Genomic DNA, 21,249 nt, shown 5'->3' with positions numbered 1-21,249 from the left:
TCTGAAATGGAGAGAATAACCCAAGTCGTAGGGCCGTTACCAAGATCAAATGAGGTAGCGCAAGTAAAATACCTGGAATACAAGCTCAAGCACAGTAGGCTCTCGGTAAGTGTTATTCTCAGTGGTATCGTCATCATCGATATGTGTGTGCATAGACTTTTTGACAGGAGGTGAAGAAACCAGAAGCTGGCTGCCTCTGGCAGGGCTGCCTAGTGGCTGCGGGAGAGAGGGCAGAGAGGGACAGTTCACTGCATTCCATTTCAAGCCTCTTGGATTTTCTGTATGTGCTAGGTTACCTACCCAAGAATAAATTTTAAAAAATGCTAAAAGATAGTTTGGTATTTCAAAAAAGACAAAGAAAGACAAATCTCTCCTTTTAATGACCCCAAGCAGGCCTCCAGGAACTTCCACTCTGTTTGGGCTTTTGGCCTGCAGAGGCACACAGCCAGCGCCTGCCCTTTGGAACACGCCGTCCGCTCACTCAGCACACCACCCTACGCACAAGCCCCCGGCTGCAGAGTCTGCCGTCTCCCACAGAGGCCCATCCCTGCAGCTGGGCAGGTGACAGGGACCCTTGGCCGCACCATCCCCATCTCAGGTCTTCCAGGTGAGATCCTTCTGGTGGCACCATCTTCTGCCCACTCTCCCTCAAAGAGCTTTCCTCATATCTGAATTAAGTCTCAGGTCTCTGCTTTTTAAAAAATTTTTTTATTATTCTATCACAGTTGTCCCAATTTTCTGCCATTGCTCTCCCCTCCCTCACCCACCCCCACCCCTGCCTCACCCACCCGCCCTGTTCTCCTAGTCCATCCCACCCTGGTATCCATGTACGTGGGTCATTTATACTTGCTCTTAGGTCCCCACTTTCGACTTTAAAATTCACTGAGGTGACCACTGAATGATACGCATACTAAAGCACATAGGGGTGGACTGAGCTGGTACACAGCTAACTGTGAAAGGCAGCCCCCCAAATAAATATTTTGAAAGATGGACGATGGATACAAGAAATGCAACAAAACATAAACTGTAGGATCCTGATGGTGCATTTGTGGGTGTTCACTGTTCAAGACTTTCAAACTTTTTGCACACCTGAAAACTTTTATGATAAACTGTTATGGAAAATTAGGAGAATTAAAAATCACACAAAACTTCACTAGGCCTTTTACATCTGGGCTGCCCTCCAATGGCATTTTCCTATAGGTTAGAGACTTTGTGTGGGGCAAATGAGGTGAAGGAAAAATAGACAAGTCCACAGTCATAATGGAAGATGTGAGCACACCTTCCTCAAAAACTAATGAAAAGGCAGAAAATAAATCAGTGGGGATACTGACATCTGATCAACATGATTCACATATCTAACCTCATTGACAAAATTGAATGCTGTGTATAAGAGCAGTATAAACACTCTCATCAGGCAACAGATAATATAAAAATCCACCATGCTGAGCCATAAAGTAACTCTCAAAACACTTCAAAGAACTGAAATCATTCAAAGTATATTCCTTGATTATAGAAGATTAAGCTCAAAAACAACAATGAAAAAAATGAGGAGATTCCCAAATTTTTGGAAATGAAGCAATGCACACACACACACATGAATCAGAGAAGAAATTACAACAGAAATTAGAAAATACTTTCAACCCCTTTCCAGCAGTGACAACCTCCCCATGACAGCATGCCTCTCACTAAGGGTCTCCTCCACCCCTGCCCAGCAGAGAAGAGGCACACGAGAGGCGCCTGGTGCAGAACCCCCGTTCCTACTTCAAGGATGTGAAATGCCCAGGATGCTATAAAATCACCACTGTCTTCGGCCATGCACAAACAGTAGTTTTGTGTGTTGACTGCTCAGCCGTCCTCTGTCAGCCTACAGGAGGAAAAGCAAGGCATTCAGATGGATGCTCCTTCCGAAGTAGGCGGCACCAGGAGTGCCTGAATCAGGCTGAGGAGTAGAGAACTACACCAAAAAACACATTTGGATAACAAAGAGAAAATAATTTCAACCATATAGTAATAAAAACATGACATTAAAATCTGTGGCACAGTACAAATTTTGTGCTTAGAGAAAGATCTATAGCCTTAAATCCAGATTTTAGAAAAAAAATTTTTAAAGTATTTTAAGAAGTACAAGGTCTGTTCAGAAAGTATTCAGCTATGTAACATGAAAAACAGACACATTTATTGAAGAAGGCACAATATACAAGAAACACTGTACACAGGACAATGACACCTCAGTCCCCTTCAAAGCAGGCACCTTGGGATCTCACACAGTCCTCCTAATCGCCATCAGCTGCCCCGTCATATTTTCCTGAATCTCATCAACATTCTGAAATCTCTTCCCTTTCAAAGGTGATTTTAGTTTTGGGAAAAGCCAGAAGTCACAGGTCACCAAATCTGGGCTGTAGTGGGGCTGAGTCACCTGGGTGATTTGATGTTTTGCAAAAAACTCTGCACGAGATGTGATGCATGAGTGAGCGCCAATGAGATAATAATCCTTACTAACTGACTGGCCTAGAGGGGCACAATCCAGGAGTACCACCTTCCCAATCAAAAAAACATAGAAAACATGGGTTTGATCTTACTGTGACTTTGCCACACCTCCCTCAGGTGTGGAGAAGCAGGCGACTTCTATCGGAACAACTGGGCCTCTGTTTCCATAGATGTAGACCCATGATTCATCTCTGGTGATGATCTTCCTGAGGAAATCTGGTTCATCAGCAGAGGTTTGAATCAAGTCATTAGCAACGGCAGCATGATGTTCCTTCTGCTCTGGTAGCAGAAGACGCAGAATAAATTTTGCCACAACACCTTTCATGCCAAGATCCTACATCAGCATCTTGGACACAGTCATTTTTGGAATCCCCAGATCAGCTTCTAGTTCTCACACTGGCAGTTGCCCATCCTTATTGATTACCACCCACACACGTTCTCCAGGGTTCTGCTTGTCGCAGGCCTTCCAGAACGTGGATCACTTTCAACAAATTCTTGACCATCTTTGAAGCATTTGTGCCGCATAGTTATTTGTACTGCAGTCATTGCATGGTCCCTAAAAGCCTTCTGAATCACCCAAACAGTTTCCGTGGAGGAACGTTCAAGCTTAACATGAAATTTGATGCAGATTCGTTGCTCTGTTTGCTCAGCCATTTTGAATGTGACAGCCACACAGTACACATGCTCACTTAGCCGCACCCACCCCCCACACTGACTAGCACAGGGAAGTTGTCATTGTTCACACATGCGCATTCCAGTCCACTCTCCTTGGCTGCCGGGTTATATCAATGATGCTGTGCAAACTGTTCTCATTATGTTAACAGTGGCTGGACTTTTTCTGGACAGACCTCGTATAGTAAACCCAAAGAAAATAGAAGGCAATTTTAAAATTCCTAATAGGAGCAGAAATCAATGAAATAGAAAACAACATTAAATAAACAAGAATCAGTAAACTAAAAGATGGTTCTTTAAAAAGACTATCAAAAATGTACGTTCAGTGACCAGCAAGACAATGAACAGAACGAGAAGGTACTTATTGCCAACCTCATGGAAAGTAACACTGCAGATTTTATAGCGCCCAAAGCTTACCCAAGGACAATAAAGGAGATATTGTGAAGGTCTTTAGGTCAACTCATTTAAAGATTTATATAAAATGGGTCCTCAAAAAATACCACTTAACCAAAACTTACACATAAAACCATAGAAATATAGTGCTATTTCTGTTAAAGAAATTGAAATTGTACTGAAAAATCTTCCTACTAAGAAATATAAGCTCACATGACTTCTCAAGTGAACTCTCCTAAACATTTAAGAAAAAACAGAAATCTTATCCAAACTCCTGCAGAGAAAGAGAAGAAGGAATAGTATCCAACCTGTGTTATGAGGCCGGCATAACTGGATGCTATAATCCGACAAGAATATCACAAGAAAGGCAAATCACAGATCCATCCCTTTCATGAACACAGATAAAAGAGTCTTAAATAGCACATTAACATTCACATATGCCATGCAAAACATAGCTGAAAGAAAGCTGGTGCCGCTATTCCAGTAGCAGGCAAGGGATTATGAAAAGAATAATGCATCATGAGAAAGATTTATTCCAGGAACACAAGGTTGGTTAACTTCTGAAAATCAATCCATGTAATTCACCACATGAACAGAGAAAAGAAGAAAAAGTACATGATCATTTCAATGGCTGTATAAGATTCCATACATATTTCTGATAAAAAAACTTTTAGCAAAAACCAGAAGAGGCCACATGTGAAAACCCACAGCTAACATCGTACTCAGTGACTAAAGGCTTCCTTAAGACCAGGAACGAAACAAGGGTGCCCACTATTATTACTTCCATTAAACACTGTATTGAAAGCTCTAGCTAATGTAATAAGGCAATAAATTTCCAATCACAAATTGGAAAGAAGTAAAATTATTTCCATTCACCAATAATACAATTTTATATATAGAATACAAGAGAGAGTCCATTTAAAAACTGTTAGAACTAAAAAACAAATTCAGCAAAGTTGCAGGATATAATACCAGCACCCCCCAAATAAGTTGTATATCTATGGCAATAAATAACCTGAAGAGAAAATTAAGGAAACAATTCCTTTTACAATAGCAGCAAAATGGACAAAATACTTAGGAATAAATTTAAGCAAGGAGGCAAATGACTTGAACACTAAAAATAAGTACAAAAGATTGCTTAAAAATGTAAAAAGACATAAATAAGTGGAAAGACATCTATGTTTATGAAATAGGAAGACTGGATATTGTTAAGATCCTATACTTAATGCTGTTAAAATACAGTATCACCAAAAGTAATCTACGCGTTTAATACAACCCTTGTCAAAATGTCAACGGTGCCCTGGCTGGGTGGCTCAGTTGATTGGAACATCGTCCTACCCCCCCAAAAAATTTGTGGGTTCAATTCCTGGTCAGGGCACATACCTAGGTTGGAGATCTGATGCCCAGTCAGGCTGCAAATGGGAGGGAACCAATTGATGTTTCTCTTTCACATCAATGTCTGCCTCTCTCTCTCTCCTCACCCCCAAAAATCAATAAAAACATATTCTCAGATGAGGATTTTTAAAAAAAATACCAATGGTGTTTTTCATAGAAATAGAAAAACCCATCATTACATTTATATGGAATTTTAAGGTATCCCAAATAGCCAAAACGATCTTGGAAAAAAGGAGAACAAAGTTGGAGGACTCACACTTTATGCTCTTAAAAATTGTTACAAAGTTATAATAATCAGAACAGTGTGGTACTGACAGGAAAGGACGGGAACATAGACCAATGGAATAAAATAGAAAGCAGAGAAACAAACCACTGTATATGTGATTATTGTATTTTGACAAGGGTGCCAAGGCCATTCAACAGGTGCAGGACAGTCTTTTCAACGAATGGTGCTGGGAAAACTGGATGTCCACATGCACAAGAATAAAGTTAGACTCTTGGTTTCACCATATATATAAATTAACTAAAGATGGATCAGAGCCTAAATGTAGGAACTAAAACTATAAACTTCTTAGGGAGAAATCTTCATGACACTGGACTTGGCAATGATTTATTGGCTATGACACCAAAACTACAGGTAACAATAATAATAAAAATAATTAGACTTCATCAAAAACTAAAAACTTATATGTGTCAAAAGACACTATTAACAGAGTGAAACAGCAACCTACAAAATGGGATAAAATATTTATAAATCATATATCTGATAAAGAATTAATATCCAGAACATATAAAGAACTCATAACTCAACAATAAAAACCAAACAACCCAATTTAAAAATAGGCACAGGACTTCAACAGACATTTCTCCATCAGAGATGTACAATGGCCAATTACCACATAAAAATATATTCAACATCACTAGCCATCGGGAAAATACAAATCAAAATCACAATGGAATACCTGTTCATGCCTGTTAGAATAGCTATTGTTAAAAAAATAACGAGTGTGTCTATTTGATTAAGATAAGGAGAAACTGAAACTCTTGTGCACTGTGGATGGGACTATATAATCAAGCAGCTACTGTAGAAATCAGTGTGATTGTTCCTCAAAAAACTAAGTGTAGAAATACCATATGACCCAGGAATTTCACTCCCAGAGATATACTCAAAGGAACTGATAGCAGGAGCTCAATCAGATATTAGCACACCAACGTTCATAGTGGTGCGACTCACAATAGTCAGAAGGTAGAGGCAATCCAGATGGTCACCTGTTTCATCAACAGGCAATGGATTAAACAAAGTAGGGTATATACATAAACTTGAATATTATTCAGCCTTAAAAATGTGTGACATTCTAGTACATAATAAACACAGATGAGCCCAGAAAACATGCTAAGTGAAATAAGCCAGACACAGAAGACCAAATATTGTATGATTCCACTTACACAAATACCTAAAATAGGCAAATTCACAGAGACAGAAAATATGACAGAGGTCTCCAGGGGCTGCAGAGAAGGAGCATTATTGTTAATAGACACAGAGATTATAGCATTTCCGTTTGGGATGAGTAGCAGTTTGGAAACGGATCGTGGTGATGGTGGCACAATACTGTGAATGTACTTAATGCCGCTGAAAGGCATGCTCAGAAATGGCTGAAATAGTAAATTTTACATTATGTCTATTGTACCATGATTTTGAAAGTAAAGTAATAGAAGAAAATGTCCCTAGTTTGGTAAATGACACCTACCAAAAACTTACAGCCAGTGTCATACTTAATCGTGAGATGTTGAGTGCTTTTTCCTCAATACTAGAGAAAGATAAACATGGCCACTGCCACAACTTCTGTGCAATATTAGGTGGAAGTGCTAGTCTTTGCAATAAGGCAAGAAAAAAGATACAAACATTGGAAAAGAAAGCATAAAAATGCTATTATCTATAGAAAACATGATTGTGTGGCAAAAACAAAAATTCCATAGACCAACTACCAGAATTAATAAGTAAATTTAACAAAGGTTTTTGGATACACATCAATATTTTAAAAATCAATTTTACTACTATATTCCAGAAACAAATAACTAGAAATGAAAAACTTTAAATATCATGTATAATAGTATGAACAAACATAAAACACAGAGACATCAATCTAATAAAAGAAGTATAAGGCCTCTACAGAGACAAGTAAAAAGCATTCTTGAAATTTAAGACCTAGGAAAATGGAGGAGTATAGCTCATTCATGAATCAGAAAGTCAATATTGTAAAGATGTCGATTTTCCTCACAGGGACCTACATATTTGTGATGCAGTCTTAATCAAATCTCAGCAGGGTTTTTGTGGAATTTCAAGAGCTGATTAAAATTTATATGCAAAAGCCAAGTACCAAAAGTAAACAAAAGTGTTGAAGAAACATGAACCTGAAGGATTTATACTACTCGATAGCAAGACAACACATATAAAGTTGTAGTAATTGTACTATAAAACCTGTATTGGTACGAGAAGAGTCAAAGATACCCAAGAGAATTGCATATACTTATATGCACTCCAGAAACCACATGATGGATGTTCATAGCAGCTGTTTGCATAATAGTCAAAAACTGGGGCAGGGGGACAATCGCCCCTTCAGAGTAGAAGGGGTAAATTGTGGTACACGTTCACGATGGAATATGCACAGTAATGAGAGTGAACAAACATGAACTACGCACACCAGCATGAAACTCACAAATAATGTGAACAGGAGGAAACTTCACAAAGAGAACGTACTGCATGATTCAATTTCTATGAAGTTACAAACAGACAAAGTGAACCCATGATATTAGAAGTCAGGAGAGGAGTCACCTTTGGGAGGAGTGACAAGGAGATGGCTCCTGACCACTTCTTTCTCCTTGCTTTGGTAGGGGTGCATGGGAGTGGCCACCGCCCTTTTCCTCTATGTGCTATACTTCAATAAAAAAGCTGACGAAAATGTCCCAGTTGAATTGGCAACATCAGTGCCGCTAAACACACGCGGCCCTGCCTCTCTTCCCACCCTCCTCTCACAGGAGGCCAGTGCCAGTGGGCACAGAAAGAAGCCACAGCCTCTGGGGCCTCTTCCTCCATGCAGACTTCCAAGAGTGCTCACTCCCTCTCGCCCCTGTTGAACATTCTCATGGTTACTCCTAACCACCACGACCACCAGCCCCCCCAGGCAGCCTGCAAGACTGAACCTCAAGAAATGAGGAGCTGAGGATAAGAGGGTAACAGCAGCATACCAATAATGAGTAACAGCATTCGTCAGCCATTCACTATATGGTGGGTACATGCATATAAGCCTCTTACACAGGATAACTCATTTAACCCTCCCAATAATCCTTTGAAGTAGGTACTATTATCATCCTTATTTTCCAGGTGAGACAACTGAAAAACAGCATGATTAATTAAATTGCCTGAGGTCACACAGCTATAATTATAAGACTAGGATTTGATCCTGGATGGTCTGGTGGCTGGATCCCCAGCTACTCCCACCAAGAGCAGGCACAAATAAAGAGATGCCCCCATCTCTTCCAGACAAGCGATGTATCTGTCTGTCTGTGAACAGAGATGAGCTGTATAGGGAGGTAAATAACCTCATGAATGCCTAATTCTAAGACTAGAGGGTAGCAGCCAAGTCCAGGCTGCTGGGCCTGGGCTCAAGCCTGGGGAAGCAGGCTGAGGCTGAAGTATGGGTTCAGGACTGAAGTCCATTTCCAGTCCTAGGAAGGAGGACCGGAAACCAACAGCACTCAGAACAAAGGAGAAAGCAGAGGCAGGGAGGCCCTGTTCCCACTCTAGGCACTGGCCAGGGGCCCTCTGTTTCCCACCCCAGGCCAAGGAAACAGCTCTTTGCAAGGTAAGGCCCACTTCTGGGCAGGAATTCTACAATCTGATACCTCGTATAAGCAGTCTCTCTTCAGGTCTGCCTTTAAGCTCTGCTGCTGCAATTTAAGCTCAGTTCCCTTGCTCTGTCCTAGGGAGGCCCTCAACTCTTTCCAGAGATTCTCTATGCTTTTCTGGGAGGTCTGGGGTAGGAAAGCTCCTTTGTTTCAGGTCTGGGTTGTTGTAGCCTGGCTCCAGTGACAGACACTTAAAATGACAGAAACCACAGCATAAGAAGGAAAAGTCGGGATTACCTGCCCCCCACTTACTTCAAACAGCGCTTCCCTTGTCAGAGGCCAAGGCTTTGGGAGTCCTGCCCAGGAGCCTGCATTTTCCATGGCAGCCAGAAGAAGCCCAAAGAGGGCGCCACTTTGGCAAAAGTGACAGCACATCTGTGCCCAGGAGCGAGGCCAGGCAGGCTCCCAGGTCAGCAACCAGACCCAGAAACCAGGCCTACAGGGTGCAGTGCGCCAGGAGAGGCCTGCTCCCACACTCAGCCATTGCTACTAAGGAGCCTCAGGTGCACGGGTTTCAGTGCACCTGTGTGTGAGCGCACGCGCATAGCTGAGGCCATCTGGGTCGAAGCCAGAAGGAAAGGGAGCTGTTAGTACCAAGAACTTCTGAGCCAGACAGCTGACAGGAAGGTAAGGAGAAAACGGAGATGCTGTGTCTCCACCTGGCCTTTCCCATTCGCCTCTGCCCTTGCCTGACACCCAGGCCCTCCACAGTGGCTCCTCGGGAAGCTGTGAAACACGCAGGTGCAACGAGGTCACCTAGTTAACAGCCTCCCTCCCGCTGTATAATTCATGGGCTCCCTTCTTCCGGTCTAAGCTCCAGTTTCCAACAGCCCTCAGGCGGGGCTTGGTCCATCAGCCAGCCTGGCAGGTCTCGCCTATGGCAACCCCCACTCCTTATACACTCCCCCCCGTCCTTCTTGTCCCCTTCCTAGGACACAGCCATCCCTGTGCTAACTCACCCCCAGCTGTCACACAGCACTTCTTGAGGAGGGGGAAAGCTTTGGGGTCAGTGAGGAAGAGCAAAGAGTTTGGAAAACCTTGGCTGAGTCAGGCATGTGATGCTGAAACTTCCAAAAGGAGCTACAGGGCTTGCTCTCTTCCCTCCNCGCTGGTCCTCACTGACCCCAAAGCCTCCCCTCTCCTCTCCTCTCCTCTCCCCTTCTCTCTCTCTCTCCCCCCTCGCCTCTCTTTCTCTCACACACACACACATTCTGAATTGGATTTACTAAATATGGTCCTCTGAATAAGCGTGAGAGTTCATGAAAACCAAGGTCATGGTTCGTCTATCCCTGTACCATAGTGTGCCTTGCGCTGCTCTGCAAACAGTAGGTGATTAATAAATATCTGTTGATTTGTACAGTTTCCCTAAAAGATGGGTATCAAGTTGATAGAGTGGGTGTTAAGTCATTAAGCTATCCAAAGACACCGCTGTTGGTTTTAGAGATTTTCATGTTATTTAAGTATCTGTCTGCCTACATTTTGTGACTCCTGCATAGTAGGTCAAGTCATAGTGGTACATACAATACGTAGTCATAACTAATAAGTTAATTGTCCATCTACCTATTAACTTATTTATTGTTATTTCTATATGTCACAGTTCATTTTCCAGCACAGTCGTGTATCTCAGGAGAGGCCCCTACTTCCTGAACCAGCTGGACAGGCCCATGGGCTTTCCCCTCCTGCTTCACAGATGAGGAAACTGCAGCTCCGAGAGTAAAAGCACTTGAGCCAACACAGGACTGTGACTGAAGTCTTCACGTGCCCGTCAGGGGTGTCTCTCCGCCATTCATACATGTCTCCCTGCCTCGAGGTTACCGTGCACCTCCAACAGGAGAAAACCGCGTGGCGGATCTGTGGTCCTGCAGTGAGGTTACACAGGCCAGGACCCAGAGTCCAGGCTGAGGCCACTCAGCCAGGAATACTGAGGGTAGCTCGTGGGCCATCCTGGCAAGTAGCAGGGGGAAAGGTGTGGGGCTGGCATTAAATCGTAGGAATCACTGCATTCAACCTCCTGGTTTACCGGTGGGCAGAGCTGAGGGTCTGGCTTAGGTCCCCAGGTCCAAGCAAGTACAGAAAGCACTGGAGTGCATGGTCTTCCTGATGGGGTGACCTGGTCACAGAAGCTGGCCCACATTTTCTGAGCTGATGAGATGTCCCCCTCATTTACTCCTACGCATATGTAAATCACTGCCCAGCTTCATCTCTTCAATGTCTGGGCACCATAGGCACCCGATGACCAACCTGAGCCCCGGATCAATCACAGGTGATGTCCAGACAACACTAAACAGACTTGGCAGGTCTGGATTGGAAGTCCAGCGCTGTCACTGCCCTTGCAGACCCGAGGTGGGTCCCTTGTCCTTTCTGGGCACAGTTGCCATCTGTATAGGCAGGCATGTGACTCTAGCCTTCTCCAAGTGCAGTAAGGACAGGGTGAGGAACAAGTGAAGATTAAGGAGTCGGATGCCTTGACTCAAACTCCACCCCACGGCCTCCTAGCCAGCCTCTCTGTGAGCTGTGGGCGAACGGCTCGCCCCGCCTGTGCCTCAGACTTTGCATCCGTAAAGTGCAAGTGGCAGGAGTCCCTCTCTCCTAAGGTTGTTGTCAGGACTAAGGGAGACACTGTCTGTGTTAACCTGGGGCCTGGCACACAGTAGGTGCTTAATAAATGTCTCCCGTCATGTTCGCCAGCCCGGAAACTCTAAGTCTACGACAGAGGTCGTGCTGAAAATGGTCACTCATGTCCCACGTGTGGGTTGCCGAAGGGTGTTCCCACAGTATACGCTCCACGAGAGCAGGAACCACGGATGGGCTCCAGGGGCCTCCAACAGTGCCCGGCACGTGGTCAGGGCTCAACAGATACTTGATAAATAAATGAGTGGGCCTCGTGGTGTTTTTAAATATTCAAATTAATTGCTAACATTTGAAAATTTTGTGTTTTTAAATATGGATTTCTAGATTATTGGGAAATATGGAAGTGTCCAGCCACATGCATCCCAAACACCTGCTGAACAACCACAGGCAGGTGTGCTGGCAGTGGCGCCCCCTTGAGACAGAGTGTGCATGTGCACTTTCCCACCGTGCCTGCCCAGCCAGCCTCCCTCTCTCCTGTAAGCTGCCAGGATGTCGTAGGCACCTGATGGTGACCCTGGCCCAGGTGAGTCACAGGTGAAGCCCAGACAGCACAGCATAGAAGGCTGGCAGTTGCCCAGCCTCAGAGCAATCTGCCCACAGATACTTCTCCCAGCCCCACCTCCAGGACAGGAGACAGGCCTCCAGGCCTGCTAAGCACCCCGAGACCTCTTGGCACCCAGTCCCCCCCTTTGTTCAGGCCAGACCCTCTCTCTGAGAGGTCACAACCCCAAGTGCCCCTGTTGCTGCAACAACCTCAGCTTTCCAGACCAACTTCCTCTTTGCTTGGAAAGCTCCCAAGTATAAAAAAGCAATGGAAGATGAACTTAATCCTTATCTTTCTCATGGAAAGTGTGCACAGATGTGGAAACACGCACATATGCATGCACCCCAGAGACAAAGCGCTTTTCTAAAATAGTGTATCCGTTCCAAGCCTCACTTGGGTCTCCTATGAAGAGGGGACACGGTGTCCAATGCCGGCTAAGCACAATGTCTGGGGAGGCTGCCTGTGGGCACACGGGCTCCTCCCCTTACTATTCCTGCCCCTAGCCCTGCCAGGTCTGTGGCAAAGGACCACAACTTCCCATCCTTCCAGAGGCCGCCCCCAACCATCCTATCTTCTGCCTTTAGCATGTCAATGATCCCCAGTTTTCTGGGGTAGCTCCCATGACCATCTGTAGCTATTGATTATCTATTCCCCCAGTTCAACAATACAGTAGCCACCAGTCCCATGTAGCCGATGAGCATTTCAAAGATGCTGAGTCCAAATTGAGATATGCTGTAAATGCATAATACAGACCAGATTCTGAAGACTGAACAATGCATGTGGCTTGCACTACACCTCTGCTGGACAGCACTCCTGCAACTCCCAGCATGAATCCTCAGCCACTAGACAGAGCCTGGTTTATAGGTGATGCTCAGTATTTGTAGACTGAATGGTGGAATGAAAAGTTTCCCCAACAGTAGACAAGGGACCCTGTGACATAAAAGAGGGTGACTCTGGAAAGACCTCCTGTCCCGGGGCCCAGTAGGTGCTGTCTTCAGTGGCAGCCCATCCATGCATCTCACCCCAGGACAAAGCCTCAGACGTCCATAGAAGGGGCAGAGGGAGGCCTAGCCTGGAGTTCTGTAACTACTGGTTTCCTGGTGATGATATCAGCTCTCCTGGCCCCCACAGCAAAGGTCAAGATCAACCTCCTTGCAGGGCAAGGGCAAATCAGAGCAGAAGAGGCACAAAGGGCTGAGGGAGAATGAAGCTATGGATAAACCACAGGTAAGCCTGGGACAGGGAGACGAGGCTTCTGCTTCTGTAGGCAAAGAACAGAAGAGAAGCAGGGCAGAGCTAAAGGGACCCTTGTGGGGGGACCCGGCCTACCCTGACTGGAGCTCTGAAGAAGCAGGAAAAGCCACCATTCCTTGGAAAGGGGAGCAGTGATACAAATGGATGCCCAGACATGGTCCCAGTCACCCCTTTTGTTTTCTCTCCCTTTCCTCCCCCTCCTCCCTCTCTCGCACTCTTCTCTACTTCCCTCCCTCTCTCGCTTTCACGGCTCCCAAATTACAGGCTTCTTCAGAAACAGACACAATCAAGGTGGTGTGCAGGGGGCCCTTGTCACAAATGGCAGCTCAGGTCCTCTCCAAATGGAGAATGGCCTTTAAAGGAGAAAGCCGTGCTAACAGCCTGCCTTGGGGAAGATGCATCTTCCGGGAGGTACAGGCCAGAAAAGATTCCACCCCTCTGAGGCCGAACCCCGGGAGGCTCTGGGTGACTGTGATTGCAGGGCCCGCCCCTGGCTGCTGGGGGCTGGGAGAAAAAGACTCGCTGGCCTCCTGAACACACCCCATGCCTGGCGGAAAGAATGGAGCTCTGCCTTTGACTGGCCATCACCCAGGCCCACCTCACCCAGGGACAGCGCCTGGAACAAGCCCAGCCCCTGACTCTAGCCCTCACTTTCCAGGCCTGTAACACAGTAGGTCTAGCTACTTTCCAAGGACCCTCCCAGCCCTTGGAGAGAGGTCACAAACTCCAATGACTAAAGGGGCCAGAATGCCGTGCGCACAGGAACAACATGGGCAGATGTAGACAACAGGGAATGGTGGGCGCTAAGGAGAACTAAGGGCTACGGGCGTGCCTGAATCTGAGAGAAAAACTGTAGGCAAGACTCGTGTGAGAAGGAAGTCTGAGTGAGGGCAGGAGAGAGGTTGGTCTGGGTGCGGGCTGACACTGCCTGGGGCGGGGGGGCGGGAGGGCGCCCACGGGGCGCTGGGGACTCGGCTCCGCCCGGGCGCTGCTTACGAAGGTTTATACCTGTGTGAAAATTCACCACTTCCATTTAAGATCTGTTTAACTTAGTGTATTAATGTACTCCTCAGTCAAAGAGTTTTTAAAATAGAAGTACAAATAAATATGAGGGGCGCCTGCCCCTCAGCTCCAGCCAACAGCGGCCAGTTGGGAATGGAGACCAACGTGTCCGGTTCTAGCCAGATGCCAGAAAGCCAGGTTTCTAGGCAAAAATTCTATTTTTAAAATGTTGTTAGTCACTAATTCAAAATGAAAACCACAACCATAGCCACACACACACACACTAACTCCAGACGGAACTGAACGCAGAGACTTAGAGTGTCAAGCGCTCCAAGTAGGAGGTTTCCCGTCTTCGCTAGAACGCAAGGCACCTAATGCCTGACCCGACCGAAAGGGGAACGATAAAGCCACTGCACGATGCACCCAGGGCTCCCTCCAAACGTTTTGTCTTCTTAATGCTCATGGCAAGCCTATGGCGTAACTGAAAAATACTCCCATTTAATAGACGCGAAAACTAAAGCCTGGGCAAGGTTGCAGGCGGGACCAAGGCTTCAGAGCTCAAGGGTGGACGAGCTGGTGTTCGGTCCCGGCACAGTCTGCCTCCGAGAGGCTCACAAAAATCACTAAGAGAATGGGTTTATGATCATAGCAGTAACCAACGCGTGCATGGTGCTTTAGACCATGCAAAGGAAACGTTAAAAATGTGACCGCCACATCTCAGCCTGCCGTGGCATCCTCGGTGACGCAGCCTGAGGCCCCCGAGGCTGAGATGATCTGTGACACTCCACTCCCCTCGGCCACACACCGAGCCTCGTGGACTTTTTAACTGCGGGGTCAGGTGGGGCCCCGATAGCATGAATCCTGAGACCCAAACATGCAGCCCAGCGAGGAGCAGCGCTGCAGTCCGCCCCGCTCCCCAGGACAGAGCCAGATTGAATTTCACAGTGAAAGACTAGAAAGCTGTCTCCATGTGGCTACTTCTTAAATATGCCAAGTTTCGCACTGATACCGTTCTGGCCAATAAAGTCGGTGAGAATATGCAGTTTCTGCCTTATGAGATTCAGTAAAGCTATTTTTATGTTGAACCAAAATAAATATGGCCCGTAAGTGCTTTAATTTTCCTCAGTTCTCTTCTGCACAAATGATCACTCACTACTGTTGTAGATAATTCAGATCAAGATATAGAAACACCCAGCACTCCAGAAGCATCCCTTCAGCCCCAGCGTCACCATCCTTCTGACTTTTGTTGCACAGACGGTTTGCCTACACTTGCTCCTTCCCTATGGGGCCTCCACTCTTCACTTCTCTGTAGTCCCCACCGCTTCCTATTGGCTTGTATTTGGCCCTGATCTACCCTTTGCTCTACCTCCTGGCCCCTCTAGGCATGTGAGGCTGAGACCACTACTCCAAGGGTATGTACTCCAAGAGCCCAGAATATGGCCAAATGGATATCAGCGGCTCAGTCTTGAAAGGAACCAACATGAATAGTTAAAACTGGTTTTAGGCACACCAAATGCCCCGGTATTAATGACCAGTTGACGACGGGGCTAGAGAAGGTAGTGGAACTATCACCTGACAATATTCCATGTGGTCAGTCACTTACCGAGCCCACGCTTAGCTGGTGCAGTGGGCCCTGAGGATATAAGAAGGAATAAAACACAGCTCGTGCTAAAGAAGCTCACTGTCTAGCTGAGCAGCCAGACCACCACAGAGCAGTACGGGCACCGTGGCAGGTCAGTGAGGGAGTAGGCCTGGACTGGAGAGGCTACCACCTCACCCACCCACCCCAGGCGTCCGTGAAGGCGCCCCGGCTGGCCGCCCCTCAGCCGCGTCAGCACCACTCACAGACATGCACGGGGCTGGGCACAGAAGGATGCGATCTGATCCCTGCTTCTTTTCCACCGAAGGCAAACTACCCCACCCTGAAATAACCCATAGAGAAGGGTCCAAACGTGAATGACCTTGCTCACACAGTAATGGACAAACAGGATGGCCCTGACGCCAAGAAAAACTCAAATCAAGGCGCAGTATAAAAAGCAATGATTTTAAAAAAAACAAAACACTTAATTGACTTTGAAAACAATGAGTTCAAAGACATTTAAGTTAATATTAAAAACCATCTTCACGTTTTAAAACACTAGTTTTTTTAAATTGAGGGTCAAGAAAATAGTCAGACCTTTACTAACCTAGCTATGTTGAACTCACCAGCAAAAGAAGGCAATCGCATCAGCCTCACTGCCCCGAAAGCCTCAGCCACGGTGCTCCATGGGCTCCCACAGCGCTCACCCCACTGCACTCTGGTCCGGTGGGCCCTCTTTTTTACCCTTACCCAAAGGCATTTGTTTTTTCATTGCTTTTTTAGATAGGCAGGAATGGAGAGAGAGAAACATCGATGTGAGAGAGAAACATCAGTTGGCTGTCTCTCATACAAACCTGGACCAGGGGTTGAACCCACAACCTAGGTATGTGCCAGGACCAAAAACAGAAACCTCAACATTTTGGTTACAGGATGGTGCCCCAACCAACTGAGCCATACAAGGCAGGTCAGAGGGTTGACTCTCTTCCTGGCAAAGACCAGCCTCAGGGAAGGACAGTCTTCTTTCAGCAATGCTGGGAGGTCTGAGTCATTCCACAACCTGTCACCTGTGACACCACTGGCCACCCCAGGCCTTTGATCCAAATCCCTCCAAAGTCTTTCAGGTCCTCACTGTCAGGCCTGCCTTGATGGCCTCAGGGTTGCCATTGTTCCTCCAGAGGACCAGGCAGGTGACTTGTCACCATGCCTTGGCATCATCCTTGGGTGATGGGGCCAGTTGGGGCTAGGGGCCTCCTGAGGGCCCAGGGCAGCAGGACGGATGGAAGAGTGGAGCTTGGTCCATGTGCTCCCATTGTGAACCCTCCCAAATTAGCATTGTTGCAGCTCCCTTCGCATAAGTCCTGTGTGTGGCCACTGAGAGGTGTTATTAATGGATCACCCCACCCACTTGAGAGGGACAGATGAAGAGGAGGACAGTTACTTAATTCCTCCCCCTTGAGGGACGGCATCTGCTCAGCCCCAGGCTTCCTGGAGGCAGAGTAGCACATCCACCTTCCCAGAAATCTTGCCCCCTGACCCCTCCCTACTAGCCCACATGCAGCTCACACCACAGAAAGCTGAGCTGCTACTTGAACCTGTTTAAAGGCACCCCCAACACAGACGCCTCCAGGCGTTAGCAGGGATAGCCCCAAGGGTGGGCAGCGGTGGACTGTTAACCCAACCCTGGCACAACCATCCAGAATGAGAAGCTCCAGTCTCACTCTCTTCCCTCCTTTCTTACCTACTGCCCTATTCAACACCCTTTCTGCATCAAGAGGCTGTGAAATGCTCATTCCCTGGACGGCACTGTGGACCAGCACTCCCCAAACTTTACTGAGCAAGCAAATCACTCGGGGATCTTGTCAAATACAGATTCCGATTCCAGAGGTCTGGGGTGGGACATGCGAATCTGCCTTCCCAACCAGCACCCAGGTTCTGCTAATGCTGTGTGGCCATGGGCCACACTGGGAACAAGGCTCCACCAGACCTTCGCCTTCCAGAACTATGGGCATTTTAAATTAGGACTTCAGAAAGGTGCCCTTTAAAACATTAAGCTCAAAGAAATGAACCTCAGGTGGTGAAATTGCAGGTAAGGAGCTTGTTGGAGAGGGGAGCTATTTGGGAGGCAACCATTTGCCTACATAACCCTCAAATTGAGCCCTTTGGTAAGCAGATGTGAGTGGTCCAGCTGTTTGGGGGTCAGGAAGGCTAAGACAGATGTGTATGGGGTCCCAGATAAGACCAGGATGCCAGTTCTGGGCCTCCTTCCCACTCACTGCTTTCCTTCACTACCCGCAGCAGAGCCTGGGGTTCACACTGGTCACTTCTGCAAAGCGCCACCTTTCCAGGCCACAGGATACTCTCGCTTCCTGTAGGGCAGGCACTCTGCCTTCTGATTCTCCCCAGCCCTGGGGAAACAGCACCAGGCATTCTTATTCCGCAAGCTAAGAGGCCCCCTCCCAGTCCCTCCTGGGTAGTGACATCTGGTCCCCCACACCCTTGGGTGCTGACTACAGTGTGCCTACCCCTACACCATAAACCAAACATTAATTTCAAGCCAGCTCTCTCCACCATGGGCTGACTCATCAGCACCTTGCACCTGGGCCCATCGAGGCTCTTCAGCCCAGCCTAATTCTTCCCTATATAAGGGTCTGACTCCACCCAATACACACACTTTCATATGCGCACACACAATACTCTTGTGCCTCTCCTGCATATTTCGAAATCCAAATTGGGGTGGGGGCGTTTGCAAACCAGGTGAAAGGCAAAGGTTAATGCCCGTTCTGGTCTGAGAGGGCAAGGTACATGGAAGTCGGAGGCACGGCTTTCCGAATTACCGGGGAGGGTGGGGGTGTGTTACTACAGGGGAAAGGCTAATTTCCCCCAGAGAGCGGGCCGCTTACAGTACCCGGGCTGGGCGCTGGGGTCGAGGCGGGGCGGCGGCCAGCAGCGAGGGCAATGGATCTCCGCTAGCAGCACAGAAGCAGCGGCTCTAGGTGCCTGCTCTAGAAAGGCAAGGGACCGAGAGCCTGTAGGCTGGTGCCACCACCTCCGTGGAACACGGGCTCTGCACACGTCCTGGGCTGACCTGAGGGGAGCCGAGAGTGCAGGCCCCCGGGGGACAGTCAGCACTACCCGTGACGGGCCTGCAAAGGGACTTGGGAAGCGAAGCGCCAGCAGCCTGCTCCCTGCTCCACGAGGGGAGCGTCCGTCTCCCCATAGCCTGTCCGGATCGGGGAGGTTGCCAGAGTACTCTGAGGTAGGTCTCTTGCGGGCACTGAGAGATGATGAGAGCTACGTGACTTTAGGTCCCTCAAACGCCATTGCCCATCCGCGGAGGAGGTGCACCCCACCCACTCCTCTGTCCAAATGGGTACCCAGAGCACAGAAGGCGACCGGATCGGATGCCCACGCCCTCTTTATCCCCGAAATTCTCCCCATCCCAAACCCAGATCCTTTTCGAGGTGGGAAGAGCAAAGCGCTCGAGTGTCGTGGGTCCAGGAACGGGGGTGGGAAGTGCAATGAGTGCCTGTCTTCCCGAGGCCAACGCGGAGGGAATGTGAGTTCCCGGGAATCAAAGTTGCCGCGCGTCTGGCCGCGGGCTCCGAGCCGGGTGCAAGACCCGGGCCAGGGGCAGGGATGGAAGGAGGTCCCCGGCCCCTGCGGAGGGCGACGGCCGCCGCGGGAACAAGTGGTTTAGCGACTGCGGTCGCGACCCCACTGCTCCAACTTTCCCGCCGCGTGGCAGGCGAATGCACAGCGCAGTGAAGGCGAGGGAAGTGGGGAGGGAAAGGGCCGTGCGCGGCTTTTGGTACCGTGTGCGTGTGCGGAGAGCCGTTGCGCCGCGCCTCGGGCTCTGTTCTCCTCCCGGTCGGCCCCCAAGGGCCGCCTGCTCCGGTGCTGGCCACCACCGCGTCTCTCTGCAGGCGCGAAGGCTCATCAGCGGCGCGACAGCCGCTCCTGGGTCCCCTTGGGCCGTCCGCTCTGCGCCGGCTGCTTGCTGGCTGCAACTTCAGGCACGCGAGCCGCGCTCCAAACGTCCCGAGGCTCTGCACCCCTGCACTCCATGCCGGGGGACGGGCTTCTCCGCCCCGCCCCGCCCGGCTCAGAGCCCGGCTGCCGTCGGACGCGTCTTCTCGCTGAGCATCGCGCCCGAAGCCCGCGCCCGGTTCTCCCGAGCCGCTGCCGCCGCTCAAGTGCGCGATCAACTTTCCCTCTCTTCCTCCGCCCCGCTCGGCCCCCGCCACTCAGACCCCGCCTCCTGACGCTCCTTCGCTCACCTCCCGCCTCTCCCAGCCCCAGCCAGCCGGGCCGCGCCTTGGCCGCTCAGCACCCCCTCCACACACACGCGAAGGGCCGCCAGTATCCCTGCACCTCCGCCACCCTCTCCGGACCCGCGCGGACCCCCGGGGACGTAGCGGAGCCTGGCCAGGCACTCAGGGCATGAATATTTCAGTGCTGGTGAAGCTGCCCTCTGCCGATGTCATGGCACCGGCTGCTGTGACAACTCGACAAATCCCCCAAAGGGACAAGGAGGAAGCCCGGGTAAATGGCCCCAGGTGCGTGCTTGAGCCGTGCCCCACAGGGCCACCGGCTGTCCGGGAGAGGGGCACGCGGAGGGGAAGAGGCCAGGCCAACCTCCCATCCGCTCCCCGCTCCGGGCCTCTGGAGGAACTGGAAACGCTCCCGGGAAGCCGGGGCCAGAGATCCAAAGCAGGGCTTAGGTGAGCCTGCGCCATCTGTTGGCTTTAAGCGCCCCCTCTCTGTTCTCAGAATCGCTGAGCGTCGAGCAGAGTTAGGGCCCTCTAGTCCTTGGGGCTGCTTGGCCGTGCTTCCCTCAAACAGCTGCGGTTGCCAACACCAATCGTGCGCTCCCATCTGCGCCCTTTCTCTCGGTTGAGCTCAAAATGCCTCCTAGTGCTTCCCCTGAGGGACCTCGGATTGGGAGAGACCCTTGAGATCACTTGAGCACTCTCATACAGGAGACCCTTCGCAGCACCCTGAACAACAGTCTCCCAGCCTCTCTTTGCACACCTATAGTGGAAACTTCCTGACTGCCCCAGACCGCTGGATTCAGAAGGAGCTGGTATGCACGGAGTTGAAGAGGGTAGTTCTCTGACCTCAGTCTTTACTTCCCCAGGTTAAACATTCTCAGTGCTTTTAACTGTTTCTCATATGACAGGATTTCTGGACCTGTCTCGGTTGCAGTTAGCATATTGACAATAGCCACCTGGAGCCAGGCTCTGGGCTGAGACTTTTCCTGCCTCAACACAGTTTTTCTGGTAGGTCCTGTCATTATCCTGGTTTTACTGTAAGAAAACCAGCTTCAGGGAGGAGAGTGACTTGCCTGCATGGTAGAGTCATGTATAGAACCTAGAAACTGTTTGAC

At 48.7% G+C, this 21,249-nt stretch overlaps 1 protein-coding gene and 1 pseudogene across 1 annotated transcript in view; one reads left to right on the top strand and one right to left on the bottom strand.

The window, feature by feature from the left end:
* CDH23 (cadherin related 23) overlaps positions 1-20,033 on the bottom strand; it is a 427,421-nt gene extending 407,388 nt beyond the window's left edge. The window contains exon 1 of the mRNA XM_037055825.1: positions 19,676-20,033. The gene's annotated coding sequence lies outside the window, so the exon portion shown is untranslated. The remainder of the gene's footprint in view (positions 1-19,675) is intronic.
* On the top strand, positions 1,676-1,950 carry LOC118993430 (40S ribosomal protein S27-like; annotated as a pseudogene).
* Positions 20,034-21,249: the final 1,216 nt, after the last annotated feature.

The sequence above is a fragment of the Sturnira hondurensis genome, unplaced genomic scaffold, assembly GCF_014824575.4.
Source record: "Sturnira hondurensis isolate 20B ecotype Veracruz unplaced genomic scaffold, ASM1482457v3 Scaffold0008761, whole genome shotgun sequence".
Classification (NCBI taxonomy): domain Eukaryota; kingdom Metazoa; phylum Chordata; class Mammalia; order Chiroptera; family Phyllostomidae; genus Sturnira; species Sturnira hondurensis.
This window is presented reverse-complemented; position numbering and strand designations above follow the sequence as displayed.